Raw genomic sequence first — 12,512 nt, forward strand, 5'->3', positions numbered from 1 at the left:
AATTTGTTTTTAAGAGAGTACTAATTTATTAACTGTCTGATAAAGTTATTATGTTTGCAATCACTGAGGGCCAAGCATATCATTTTTACATTCTGGCACATAAAAGGAAACATAGCTTTGCAGAGAAATTTACAATACTATTTTAGCTCTTGGGCTTTGGTGCAGGTTGCAGAAAGTAATTTAATTGAAAGTTAGCATTTTGTTCTCAGTGTGAAATACTTGTTGAACTGTCAAAATAGGATTATAAAACATGTTTTAATACAAGATGGCTTCTAGTAATACTAAATGATTTTGGACAACTTTGATTCAAATACCTATCTTAAATAAAGCAATGAAATTTTCACTTTGCCTAAGTTCATGACTTTAAACTTCCTTTTGATGGAAACATAGGGAATTATCTTCTTTATCTTGTATCTAACATTTGTGAGAAATCTCTTCTTTTTAAAAAAATGTATTAATATTATTTTTACCACTTTATTGACAAGTATTGGTAGAAGAGATAATTTTAAGTTTCATGAAGGGGTATAATGGTAAAATGTATGTCTATCTGCATGTCCTTGTGTTTATAACATAAATATGATGTTACCATTGTGTTGCCTTTCAAAGTATATTAACATATTTAACATAAAGCTGTCTCTATGAGGATATAAACAAAAGTTTTCAATTCCAGAAAAATTGCTTTCAGATATTTATGTATATTATTTTTTAATTTAAAAAAATATTAAAAGCTATGCTTTTCTTTTGTGTTTTTCTCTTATATTCATTTAATGTTTATTCTAGATACCTAAATATTCTAGATATCAATATTCTGACTACAATACTTCTTGAATACCAGTGCTATATGTTATTTAAATGATGTTAATGTTTAATATTTTTTAAAATAAATGGTTTTTATTAAGTTCAAATGGGGTTTACCACAATAATTCAATAGGGGAGGTAGCTAAGTTGTAGCTACTAGCAATTTCCTATACATTTTAATGCATATCTATGACCCATACTTTTCTTGTTTTTACAAAATTTCTTATATCAGTGCTATTTAGTTCTCCAGACATGTAAATAAAAATTTAAAAAGCCACGATCATAGTTAATTCTTCATCATTTGTAGCTTCTTTTCATATCTGACAGTGAGAGCTTAATGTATTTTACTGGTTAAAGAGTAATAATTTTTTGGTAGTGAGTCCTTAAAGGATCACCTTGTACAAGTTTCTGATATGATTTGGGTAGTCATTAACATAGAATGATATGTTCTAAAGATTTCATACTTTATACTTCCTGGTGATATATTATAAGACAATCATCAGAATCAGCAAATTAATTACCAAAAATATGCATCTAGAACCCTATGCCAGTAACTAGATGTAAGTGTTATAATACATTTTAGGGCAATTTGTATTGAAAAAACTGGGGAAGGAAATACTTTAAATAAACAAAATAGAAATAAGTAAAGTATTTTAAATGTGATAAATTGTGTGACTATTTGGAATATTATTCATCAATAGTGTAACTTTTTTCATGACTGAAATATATTTTCTATACTTTTCAATATCTATTTATAAATCATTTTTTACATTCTTATATTCAATAAGAATCATTATCCTTTGACTTACAACATTTTGCTCACATTTTCTCAGGAAATATAATTTGACATTTTAATTTTTCACAAATATGATATATATACCCACTATATGCTATATTTATTTGTAATTTGCAATAGTATTTATCAGAAAAAATAATGAAAAATCTTGTAGAAATCATGCACATTATGGATGATTTTTTTGTCTCTTTTTTTTTTTTTCTAAAACTGTCAATATTCGCCACAAATTGTTCTTTACAGATTATGGATCATGTTTCAGTGATATGACATTCAGAATGTCAGAACATAAGAGACTACAAGTATCTATTAATTTAATTTCCTTGGGAAGACAGCTGTTACTACACATTTTGCTTAAGAAAGGTAATAGATCCCCAGAAGATATTGATTATAATGAAAACTATTAAAAGAAATTTCCAGATATCCACCACAGTGAATAAGTTCAAAGGTTTGTACAATAAACAACTTCTAGCCTGCAACAGATTTATCAGGAGACTTGAAACTAATGTTAGAGTACATTGTGCTCTGATTTCTAATGCACATGGCAAGAATTATTTAAAAGTAAATCAGAGTATCTCAGCAAGGGCCTGTAAACACAATAGTTCTTGTGATGAGGGAGATTGTTAAATAAATGATGAATGTGTCTTAAATAATCAATGCCAGTTTAACCTCTTTTACCCTCCTCTGTCTGCAAAGGCTTAGTTTATTGAAAGATCAAAGAATAATTTCTTAGGTGTCACTTGAGTTATTAAAACTGGAGAGAATATGAATAGATTTTGTTAGGTAGCAATGTTGCCAATTACAAGATTACATTAAGAGGTAGGCAAGATTCTTCTGATTACATCAGTTGTATAAGTAGATACTTCAACAAAGCACATATGCTGCCTATAAACACTTTATAGTTTGAACTACTGCAAATAACATTTTGGTTAAAGTAATTGAGCATGAACAACCAAAATGCTACAGTGAAATTTTATATTCTGGCAGCGAGAAAATTCATATCCTTTTACTAATTTGACACCTTTATGGACAGTTTTTTAACTTCCTTTTGATGGTCTACAGAAGATTGTCATTTTAAATGTGGCTGATTTACTTTGGGTGTAAATTTTCCTTTCAATTAGTGCCTGAACTTGACTCAGAACTGTCACAGGGTCTCTAGATTACTCTTAGAGGCAGAAGCACTAAAGTTTTAAGAAGAGCTTCCTTTCATTAGTATATGTTTTACACTTATATTTTAAAAGAAGTATTTAGTTGAACTAGGAATGCTTTGTCCATATTTTCTTTAAGAGTTTTAAAGTTACCAGGTATTTCATCAAATACTATTAATCACTGTCTAAATATCATTAATCTAAATATCATTAATGGTTTTCATTTGACTATTTAAAATCAACCGAATTGTGACATCACACATTTTGTCATGTATGAGTGAAGCATAAATCAGTCTGGAAATGTACGTTCACAGCACTGTGTGTTCTCCAAATATTTTAACGCATTTTCCAAATGGTGGGATTTACTTTGTAAATGCAGCTTTCTACTTAACTAGTTGCATTATGAATATACATTTTGAAAAAATCAAAACAATTACCTATGTATTCTCAATTTATGCTATTTTTCTTAATTTAATTTTGGATCCCTCCCGGCACATTTAGTACTGTGCAGGGAGTTCTAACAAATAGGAAATAGTTCATCATGTAAAGAACAAAAGTAATTAGTTTTTACTGTAATTGTTTTATTAGCTATTAGAGCAGGAGAATATTTTGTGTTATGCTAACACATTATGTCAGCTTATGGGTTAAGCCCAATGCAAAGAATTGAATAACTATCAATTAGGCTCCCTCATCCAGCTGCTAATAAACTGTAGTTTCTTAAATCTATTTTGGATCCATTCGTTGCCATCATCTTTCTTAAATTCAGTGCTTATCCTGATCATACATCAGTGTGCCCCAGTGTTTAGTAGATGAATACCTTTCCCCAATATACTCCATTCTTTAATATTTACTTATCTCAGGTATTTCTGTACATTTTTACAAATTAAAAGAATCAGATTTAAAAGCTGAATGATATATTCTAGATTTTCTTTTGAACTACAGTTTTTCATATTACATTAAGGGTAACTTTCATATAAGAACATTGATGAAAAACATGAAACATTGACTGCCACAGGTGCTTATTAATATTTAATGGAGGAATCAGCTTATCAGTGAAATTCTAAGGGCATCACTTTTGAAGATTTATACATGCATCGTTCAACAAATATTACTAAGTGCTTACTGGAAGCCAGGCCTTGTTCTAGGTACTTGAGATACATCCTTTAACCAAACAACAAATAATCCTGCAGGGAGCTTGCACTTTATTATACTTAAAATAAAAAATATAATAAGTAAAGTGTACGATATGTTAGAAGCTATTAATGCAATGTAAAAGAGAAAAATAACACAGGGAAAAGATAATTGTGAATGTAGGGGTGTGGTCAGGGCTACGATCCGAAAATTTTAAAGAGAGTGATCTGGGCAGGTCTGAGGATGAGTTGTGAGATGTGAGACTTGAAGGAGGTGAGGTGAAAAATCACATTTAGCCAGAAATTCTTTTGTGATGTGGTCCTTGCAACTCCTCAAAGACCCTCAATCAGAACAAATTGCTGTATCTTGGCTGCAGCCCTAGAATAAGAATAGTTTGCTTCATTTAGAGGCCCTGCAATATGAAAAAAAAAATGCATTCTGGACCATTAAACCCTAGAATCAGACCCAGTGCATCAAGAGACTCCCACTAGGGGAGCCCAGACCACCTGAGGGAACAGCCTGCTCAGCCTCTTAGATCATATTCACTTAGGGGCACTGAGAAGAAAACTGTCGAATTGACTATACTATGTAAATTACATTTGCTTTTCTTCTTTCTTTTTTTGCATTCATTCTCTCCATCCTCTTCTCTGTGTACCACTCTTCTTCCAGCCCAGGCAGAGCTGAATCTATAAACTGTAAATGTGTAGTTACACTTCATTGTATATCAGCACATCCCATTTATTAGAGGTGTGCTACTAACAGTGAACAAATAAAGAAAACACTCAGTAATTACTTGGTGAAAATTAAATGAATAGATTAACTAAGACTCTAATGATATTTTTATAATCCTAAAAATCAGTAACAAATCAGTATGCATTGCTTTACTTTATTCACAAAAATCATACAGAAGTACATATTGCTATCCTACATTTTTATTCTATATTGATTTGTTATATCTAACAAATATTTTACAGTGACTACTTTGTGCCTTTTAGAAGACGTATTAAATGCAAGTCAGCATAGACAACCAGTGATTTTAAAACATGGGTGACAACGTGCAGTTGTCCTTAACAGTATTGCATTGAATGGTTCCTTTTAAAATTCTGAACCTTTATGTAGGAGCTAGATCATTCCTGGAATGTCTCCAGGTCTTTAATTCATTTCTGGCTACCTAGAATTGGTGTTAGTTAACAGATAATTCTTTCGTTAAGTGAATTTGTGGTTGAAATTCTCATGGGGAAAATAGCAAGGCTTAGTGTTAACTATGAAAATTCTTATAATTGTAAAAATATTCATTAAAACAAAGCAAAAGAGCACACCCACACATATTTTATATAGCTTTAATTATGTAGGGGAGGAAAAATAACTTTCCCTCTAACCTTCTTGGCTGAGGTCTGCCCGCCACAATAATAGAGACAGAATAACTGTAGAAAACAAATAGAAGTTTAGTAGCATATATACTTCCTGTATAAGTGGGACATACCCAGGAAAAGAGTAATTCCCTGATATGGCCCAGACCACCACCTTAAATACCACCTCCAGCTGAAGGCAAAGAAGATAGGGGTAGGGAGGGCAGTAATGGGAGGTTACCAGGAAAAACACAGTAAACAAGGGTATGGATGTTGTGCAGATTTAAGTTGGTGCCTTCTTCATTAATAGAATTTTCTAGAGATTTGGTCATTCTCTTCCTGGTACCGAGAGAGAGACACCCTTACAGATGGAGGTTTGTCTTAAAAAATGTGAATTCTTCTTACAAAGGGTAACTTCTCAATTTTTTAGAGCTTCTCCTGCTGTTTCTTAAAAATAACTAGCTCAAGATAATCCATTTGCCAAAGAGGCATGTTTTGTGCTAGTATATGTTGCTCCCTTTCATCTACTAATAATGATGATCATATTTGCTTAAAATTATGTTGATTCTGTGATAACATTAATAGTAGAGAAGAAAAGTAGATACTTGTTGAAAAGAAAATTTCTCCCAACCCACTTCTACTTCCATCTCATAGATTGCCATTTCTATAGGAAATCTAACTTCAAATATTTGCCTTAGAAAACTTTAGAAGTTATTTTAGTATTTTCCAGTGTGCTAAGTGGCATTGCATAATAGGGGATCCCTTCTGAAGGAGGAAAACACAATGTATATGCTAAGGGCATCTCTCAATATCTGTTTATGATGTACTATGCAGTTGTAGCTAATCATAATTTGTATTAATTTAAGCTCTAAGACTTTCTTCAAGTACTTGTTCAGTGTAAATCTTTGGAGATTTATATTATTTCTAGGGAAAGCAATGGTTTCCTTTAATGTGGTCTACAATCAGGAAAATCTGTAAAAGGAAATTTATTCTTTAAATATATATATACACACATATCTTTGCAATATAAATACAAAATATTTATATAGATAAATATATATATATATATACACCAAAACACAGTCTCTCAATACACACAGGAAACGCCTGCATGACATAGCTATAAAAAAGAATCTACTTTTATTTACTCTACTTATTATAGAAGGTAGGATTCGATGCAAATTTTTTTAAACTTTTGTATGTATATAATAAGAATTAACAAATTATACACTAATATGTTTTAAATGGCTATTTGAATTTTAATATGACTAAATTGGATTCATACACATATTGGCTGAGTATATTTGTGATCCAATTATATTATACTGTGTATAAATTAAGATTTCAATGTTTTTAAAGGTAATAGTCACAATGACTCCCTAAAAACATTACTTTTTCAATATGCAGAAATCATAAAACCATATATTCTACATTGAAATGATAATGATGACAATTTTTTGCCTTAGCATAAGGATGTGACAGTACTTTATTTTTCTCGTTATACCAACTGATGGCTTTTCTCTTTTGTCATTGTTGAGGCCTTGTTTAATCAGGCTATTCGATTTAATTAATTAAATTTCCCCCCTTTAGTTTTCTTATGATATCTGCTGTTCTCTGACAATCTCCTACTTGTAACTTGATTTCAGCAGCACAAAATAGGATAATATCTGTCAAGATCATTAGCGCTCATAATGGCCTTTCTCTATCAAGAAGTTTCTCAACTACTTCACTCATACTTTGCAACTTGAGAATACTTGCATAGAGGAAGCAAAATAATTTTCCCTCTACCCTTCTAGGTTCTTGGCTGAGACACCCTTATAATAGAGTAACAAGACAAAAACATGTTTAGTAACATGTGTACATCTGGTATAGATGGGAGATACACAGGAAAACTAGGTTAATGCCTGAAATGTCCCAAGCTACCTTCTTAAACACTATCTCCAGCTAAAGACAAAAGAAAGATGTTGGGCAGCAGGGAGGCCAGTAATAGAGGTTATCAGAAAAAGTAGAATAAACAAGGGTATGGTTGTCTGGCATATTTAAGTTGGTGCCTTCTCCATTGATAAAAGTTTCTAGAGCTTTAATCATCCTCTCTTCTGGGTATAGAGAGGGAGATACCCTTAAAAGTAGAGATTTCCCTTATGAATGTTAATATCTCTTACAAGAGGGTAACTTTTATTCAGTTTTCAGAGCTTCTCCTGTGTCTGCAATTACTTAGAAATAATCAGCTTAAGATGATCCTTATGCCAAAGAGACATATTTTAGGGTGTCAAATTCTGCTCCCCTTAAGTCCTGCCTTTAAAACTTCCCCAAGAAGTCCCACAGTTCAGAAGCTGAGTTGATAAGTTGATCCATTATTTCACCGAACCAGTGTCTTAGTCCTGAGAATAGGTCAGTCCAGTTAAACTGTTGTGTCTCATTTCACGAGTGGTCTTGCAAACGGGCTTCCAGTGTTAGGTCTATACTGTGCTTGCAATCAGGTACTTAGTAAGAGGCATTTCTGTAGAAAAAGAAAGATAAAGATTAATGATTAGAACAAACTATAACTCAGTTTCTGAGTCCAGGCATCAGCCAGTCAAGATTTCTATATGTCAGGCTCAGAGCATCTTTTTCAGTTTGATTGTCTCTGATATTATCAGGTGTTTAGGTAAACTTTGAGTGTCCCACATATCAACAAACATGGAAGGTTGTCTCTACATGAGCTGTTGTAGTGATTTCTCTGAAGTTTATATCAAGTTGTTCACATTCAGTTTGCAGAGCTTTAGGAAAGGGCTCTTCTTTTCACCCATTCCAAATTAGAAGGGTGGGAGAAAATTGGAAGTGAGTTTGAAGAGTTGTAGCAAGATATTTGAGGAAACTGAAAGTTTCCATTCCAGTTTGCAGGTTAAAAAAAAAAAACAACTAAGATAATTAATAGGACTAGAGTCTAATATCCACAAAGGTATGCTACTAAAACATGTCCCTCTATAATCACTCTCATTTTTACCAAAGACAATCAAAATAAGACGAAAACGTTTGCAAAATAGGTCTAGTCTCATTAAACTTGACCTGATTATTTACATAAGTGCAGCAAGAATAGTGATTGTATAGGTTCTTTTTAAATCTGCTTTGCTAGAACTTTCATAAAGGATCACAGATTGAACCTTTAAAAGCCTCAAGGCTAGGAAGCCAAGCCAAAATGTTGCCATCAGACTTTGCCTGCAAAACCTATATATATATATATCTCTTCTCAAGGTATAAAGATATCTTGAGGTTCCTGTACCTGCCAGAAAGTTGAACTTCCTTATTCACCTGGGAAGGTTGCTGGGAACCCTGTAAGCAAGGTACCAGGCTATTTTTCTAAGGGACATTATTGGCTTCATAAAATCAAACTTAGTTTCTTAAAGTTATGTGGTCATCTGATTCTAGGCACATTCTCAAATATGACATTTCAGTCAAAGCCTTGGCAGTATAGCCAGTGTTTCCAGTTTTGTCCTGTTATAAGAACAGAGTCTTATTGAATTTATGCAAATAAGTATAAAAATACTTAGAGTTTCTGAATTATGGAGGGATCAGCTAAGGAGAAGAAGTAATTGTTTCATCTTTATTCATAAAGTTATACTTTGCCAAATTGCTTTAATTCATACTTAGGTCAAGAGAAAAGAAAAAGGTTTCCTTAAGTCTAGAAAAACAAAACATTAAAGAACCAGCAGTGTTTCAAACAAAATGTCATAAAAATTATATTCATACTCATCACCTCATTCATTCCCATGTTATTAAATCTCACTCTTCATTAATCCAGTTCTTGCATTATTTCTGGCAATTCTTACCTAGCTGGGTTTCATGATCTTAAAGTTATCAGGAATTTGTATTCTAGAGTGCTTGTTAGAGTCCTTTTCATGAATTTCCTTGAAGATTAAGCACTTTTGCAAAAGCATGAAAGTAAAATAATAACTGTCTGTAAATGACAAATACTTAAAACTAGCTACTGTTAAAGATCCGATGAGAGTGCATAACAATGCAATTGACAAGGAAATTTGCTTATGTGTCTGACATACATCTTAAGATAATAAATAGAATTACTTATACCAGTATAGATCAGATTTCTAGGAATTTCATACCTCATACATTTGCTTAGCCAAAAACACATCTTATTTTCCTTGCAGTTGTTTCCCTTACTGTTTCTACTAGTTTTAATCACATTAATTAGAATTTTTAACCCTTATGAACTTTATAGTGAAAACTAAAAAGTAAGCAGTTATAAACTGTATGTTACTACAGCATTCTTTACATTGGCAAATTAATTATTAATGCATTTTATAATTTTAGAAGCATGTGCTCCTTTTAATAGTAAAATCTTTTGACGTGGCACAAGAAATGTTTACTAACAAACCCAAATGTAATTAGTTCCTCTATAATAGGAAACCAAAAGTAGATAAACTTATGTTCAATAATTGATGTTTAATATTTTATCTTATTTAGAAGTAATCTAGATATTTGATAAATTTCTGTCACTTAACTCAGCAAAATTCTAAGGATTGAAGTTACCAAAAGGATTTGGGAGACTATTTAAATATATGTACCATAGTACATAATTACTGATGAAACATTCACCTAAAAACTCTTATCCTTTTTAAATCACTTGTTCTCAACAATGATGTTTAAACTACTCATGAAAACGTTTTGAGATATTTGACAAAGTCAGCCATCATCCTAAACTTTTCTTGTTTACAAATTTTGTTAACAGAGGTAATATGAACTTTTTTCAACTAGTAAACCGAAGTAGAATGAGAGTTGGATGTCTGCTTTATATTTAATGACACTGAAGACATGTCTATTTTAATTAAACCAACAAACTTCAACTAGCTTTATTTACTGGAGATCATCCAAGATTCTTTGGTTTTTTTTAATTGGATTAGTTTCTATGTTTCTGAGAGTTTTAGGAATACTTAATTTATAAAGCACTTATTTTAAGTCAATTAAATAGAGCTCTTTTACAGATTAATTTTAGCAATAACATCTGGAGGTAGAAAAATACCACATCTACAACATACATATATAGACATCTGTAAACATACAGATACAAATATATATCTTATAGCTTTCATTTTAAAATTTTAGCTATGAGTCAGGTACAATATTAGTACCTGACTAGTTTATAAGAGACTCACTAGTTTATAAGAGAACAGTTGGGTCCAAATTGTGTTTCTGGAAGTTTGTCCACTAAGATGGGTAAAGATTCTTTTTTTCCTTTTTCCTACTAGTATCTGTGAAAGAACAGACTTGGTATTTTTCATTTGCGCATTTTCCAAGTAACTCCTTTTTTCTCTTTCTGATGAGAAACATTTCCCTAAAGTTTACATTTCAAGGATTGGTTCTTAGGTCCTAGAGAAGAAGGGGTAGAAAATTTTTAAGATGGGGTAGAAAAGTTACATTTCAAAAACACAGAAAGTATATATACAAGTTTTCTCCAAACTTGAGTTTTGGGGTATATTTGCATATTATTGGAGGCCGGGAAATAATTACTATTTAAACTTTCCTTATTTTTCTTGGGTGCAGGATAGTACTGTTTCCAATGTCCTGATCCTTTTGCAAGCATTTTGAGATGAATAGGGGACCTTTGGTGGCGTGGGTAAAAAGGATAGGTGGACTTTGAATTGTTTCTAGAGCTGCAACTCTGGTTTTGCAAAGATTTGAAAAACAGAGTTGTTTCTAATTCCTCAAAGAATGTGGTTGTAGCCTAAATTATATCAAGGGACTGACCTGCCCATTCAACTACATTATTTTCAATTTGCTTTATATCAGGTAGAAGATTTCCAACTAAGATGGAAATCAAGATTTCTATATTCTGGAGCTTTAGGGTTTAATGCAGTATGCCTTTTTAAAATCTATATAAAGCATTCAACAAAGACTTTACAAGGCTCTAGTTTTTGTTTTTGTTTTTTTCCTGAGTGTACAATTCAACCTTAGGCCAATTAACCTTAAGGGGGAAAAGCCTCTGCTATTGTTTCAATCAGCACCTGAACATCAGCCTCCAGCTGATCCATTTCCTGATCATTTGTAGGAGGGCCTGGGAGAAATTCTGGTCATCTGTTTCTTCTGTGAGGGGGTTTTCCCAAGAGGCCATCTGGTTTATCTGATAAGTACAATACAATCATGGGTGGGAAGAACACCGTTTAGCTACCAATCAGGGTTCCAGTGAATGTGACTGTGGATGTCCACCGATCTTTCTAACTCTTCTCTAAATTTGATACTATCTTCTGAAAGTTGTGGTTAATGAGGCTTTGTAACTTCATCTTGTCAAAGGAGTCTGTAAGGCAAGCCATTTCAATTCTTAGTGTCCTCTTTTCAATCTGTCCATAGTACCAAAAAGACAATTGTTAGAATGAGAGCTCTCTAAAAATTTTTCAAGTATAGAGGTTTTTCCAATTCAAAGGATTCATCATCTGGCCATTGACAAGCAGGATCTTATATATCTCAATAGCAACCCAAACCAATAAGGCTTTTTATGGCTTAACCATAGATGCAAGAGGCATCCCAAAAGAGTGTGCAAAAGCTGCAGCCATCACAAGATGTTGAAAATTCACTCCCAAAGTTAGCCTAAGAAAGCAAAGACCTTCATTGTCACAAGTGGTAAGAATGGTGTAGTGAAAATGGTGTCTCCGGTTTTCCGTGAGAACGTGTGATGCATTCAGTTACAGACCTGCTAATCTGTGACACCAGGCAGGTGCTACTAGAATGGGACTTTTCCAGCATTAAAGAGACAATGAAATTTGAGATGTCAAAGGCCCCCTATGGACTGGGACCCCTATGACAAACTCCCCTGGCAGCTGGTGGAGGGGAGGGGTCCGTGAGAATGCTGCTATTGGGCTGTCCACTAGATGCGTGCCGACACACGCATCTTCTGACTGGTGGATCCCAGGGAGAATATTCTCACTGGTTACAAGACCAAGCTTTTAAGGCATAGAATAAAATAGAAGGAAAACCTCTCTAGGCTATGGTTCTCCTCCTTATAACAAATGACAGAAAAGACAGAGATAAAAGCAAACAATTACTATCTCTCTGGGAGGAAAGTGGATCAATATAAAACAAGAGTACTCATAAAAAAAATCTTTACCAAAGTTGCTATACCCAAGAAACTAATTCACGCAGGTATTTTCTCCCTTTAATCTAAATTTGGAAAGGAAAGGACAAGAAACGCTTACCTTCCTCTCTGAACCAGGCACTGTAGAGACAGATCCAGGAGATCTGCCTTTGGTAAGAACTATTACCCTTAGCCAGCTTCTGCCAGTTTTCCAGAATCCCATCTGCAGA

The 12,512-nt window shown here is 32.9% G+C and overlaps 1 protein-coding gene across 3 annotated transcripts in view; it reads left to right on the forward strand.

Annotated features, from left to right (window-relative positions):
• Window positions 1–12,512, forward strand: part of CCSER1 (coiled-coil serine rich protein 1) — a 1,188,125-nt gene that overhangs the window by 687,084 nt on the left and 488,529 nt on the right. The window lies entirely within an intron of this gene.

Source organism: Mesoplodon bidens (genome assembly GCF_964165515.1).
Source record: "Mesoplodon bidens genome assembly, chromosome: 1".
Lineage (NCBI taxonomy): Eukaryota > Metazoa > Chordata > Mammalia > Artiodactyla > Ziphiidae > Mesoplodon > Mesoplodon bidens.